Below are 3,278 nucleotides of genomic sequence, written 5' to 3' on the forward strand. Positions count from 1 at the left end.
AATGTGCTGAAAAAGTATTTTTTAAACTTTTGCCCGACATTAAAGATGAGATTTTCTCTAATAAGCCTTACATTTTTGCCCCTGTTATACTGGAAATATTGTTGGAATTGTTCTTCTTAAATAAAAAATATCACTATGGACAAGAAACTGGCCCAATCCGGGAGCAACGAGCAGCAAAAAAAAAAAAGTAGTAATTGAAAGAAAGCCCAGAAGTGTGATGAGGAGAGCCAGATGTATAGGCCCGTGGCTCCGGGTGACTTCGGTCTAATAAGCCACTTAAAGATAATGGAAGAGGAGGTCAAAATGAGAATTATTGACACCCAGTTGCCCTTAACCTGTCTACCAATAAAGCTGATTAGTTTTTGTCAATTCATCAGCGAACCGCGCTCCTGGGACGTTTATTTGCTCGGGGGAAATCAACAAGTCACCGGGTAGATTTCAAGTAAAGGATCGCCATTTAATTGTGGACCTTGATGATCATGACCAATTACAGAATGATAACTGGGAGATTGATGTGGGTGCTGGGATGTGGGCCTGTATTAAAACGTTAAAAAAAGGAAGGGAGACAGAGAGAGTCAATTCACTAATACTATGTTTCCACTTTAACTTATCCATGGTGGAATAGTGCAAATGCTCATGTTACAGCCCCGAAAATAGGCTAGACATGTTGACCAGTTGTCCTAAATGTTCATGAAATAAACTTTTACTTTGACCTTTGATCTCAATTTTGATTTTAAAAATCATAATTTGGACACACTGAGAGCCATGAGAGAGTTGAAAAGGGGCGTGCAACATATTAAAAACAGTATTATATTAGTGAAGGGCGAAAAAAAAAAATCTTTACCTCAGGACAAATAGTCGAAATGAGTCGCAAAAACATTGTATTGAAGCGCTGAAGTATTATTTTTGAAGTTGTCTCACCAAATGTTAGTGATATGCATTAGCCTATCAGCCTGCTGCAAGATTATTATAACAGCAGGACTCTTGCTCGCCACGCGCCTGAGCTGATCCTCGTCCCCACCGCCGGTTTAATTTCATTAAGGGGCCCGCATGAATATTTCTATTAAAGTAGCGGTGAAATATGGAGCCATTTAGTATTGGCCTTCACCGATCAGCCAGATTTATCGCTCCTTTTCATCACATCTACGGGAGAGAAAATTAATAAGGCACCCAAGATGGAACCGGACCCTAAAACCCTGGTCTTTCCTGAAAGCTGTTAATTTGCTCTGTAATTACTTTCACAATTAACTAAAATACAAATCAAAGTGACAAATCGGGTTTATAAATTAATTACCTTCGGTAAATGTGTTCATTATGAAAAGGCAATTGAAAGGGATTTGTCTCTTTTAATGTCATAAATACGTTCGGTTAAATTGGCACAAATGGCCGATTCAATGAAATGTGTAAAACATGCTTTCAAAAACATTTGTGGCTCATTATATATTTTTTTCTATCTGACATTCCATTGGATGCATAATTTCTGTCAGGATAAAAACGATATCAATATCAGATAATTACAGCAAAGAGACGTATCTATCGTATTCATCGGAAAGAAACATTTAGTTTTTTATGAAAGTTGATATTTGCTGGATAATTTGCCCCAGCGTGTCATCAATACACTTTGAAGGGAGGGTACCTGCGTTGCCTTCAACATTGCAAGGCTACAGTATGTGGACCCAGTCAGGTGTTATTGATGGAACCATTAGCCTAGCCTGTGCCTCATGCTCATGCTCTTAGCCTTTATTCGTTCAGGCAACAAATAGCCCGATCATATAAGTCATTGTTTTTTTGACAAAAAAAGGAAAGATTGCAACAATAACAATAATAAAAATAATAAAATATGTATCCTATATAGAATGCTACTTGGCTACAAAATCTGACTATCGAATCAAATAGGACTATACATGACCTTTAATTCTCATAAAAATTAGCCAAAGGCAACTCCTTAAAAAAACATACATAATTGGTAAATACATGTCTGTATTTACATGTATTTACTAATATATCTTTCTGTTTGACTTGACCATTATATCAACATGTTTGGATCTGGGAATCTTCCGCAGTTTTATTTTAACAAAAAGCTCACTTTTTAAGTTACTGTGAATGCATCTTGACAGACATTACTGAAGGACTGTGAAGAAATGAATGCATCCTCGTCTTTTATCAGTCAAACAACCAGCCCAGCAGAGGCCCGGAAGCTGGACTGTTTTTTTTCTCTTTGTTAGAAAGGTAATGATTAATATTGGTGGGGGCCTGGCCTGTGTTATTGTTTTTAAAAATGACTATTGAATCCCATTTCACAAAAAAAATAGAAATATTAGGCTTTCTTGTAGAATTATTGCATTAGATTCCATGTATATTTATATACATGAGAACCTTTGTATGAAAACTGATGATGATTCAACAAAGTCTTACCAGAAATCTGATTTTTGAAGACTTCCTTTTGGATGAGATCAGACAGTTACATGCATGAATACCAATATAAAGAGGACTATCTCTTCTACTACTGCTGTTAATAATCATCATCATACTTATTTTATCATTTGTATGTGTAATATGTGTATGTAATATTTTTCAGAACAAACACAAGCTTCAAAATCAAGATAGCAAAAAAGAAAGATCAGAAAAATACAAAAGTAAAAATTACAGCAGTGATTGCCATCCAATAATAGTTTTAATTTTCATATGCACAAAACATAAAAACATGTAAATAGGAAGAAATTGATAAATCCAATAAGTCAAAAGAAAATGTGATAGAAATACTGTACTTTCATCTGAGACCACCAGCTGCAGGCTCATTGGGTCAAAAGTTCAGAAAGATAAGTTAAATCAATGCTTACAATTAGTGAAGATAAAGTTAAACAAAGGAGATACAGGATAGTTCCCAATCCCAAAATACTAGAGCTGTTAGGGCAATGTAAAAAATAGACATAGAGTCTTTTTAATCGCACTCCCCTGGACTGAATCGCAAGACTGTGTGTGAGATCAGCATAATATTGGCAAGAGATGTCACTTTTTCTTGGTCCCAGGACTGAGCCTTGAGGTACACCACATATGATATAAGGACTGTGAGAAGATAAACACAATCGGAATGTATTCCTAGTCAAATAAAATAATCAGTCCAGTGCATCGCAGGAACACTTAAATGTAGGCTATACAAACCACTTAACACATGCAGCAGTTTACAGTATAGGTTTAATTCATAGAAATCTGCGATCACAATTTGTCAAATAAAAACAGCAGCATTGCTGAGCAATCAACGTAGGTTTGTTTCCCCC

This window comes from Etheostoma cragini, chromosome 22 (genome assembly GCF_013103735.1).
Source record: "Etheostoma cragini isolate CJK2018 chromosome 22, CSU_Ecrag_1.0, whole genome shotgun sequence".
NCBI classification, from domain to species: Eukaryota; Metazoa; Chordata; class Actinopteri; order Perciformes; family Percidae; genus Etheostoma; species Etheostoma cragini.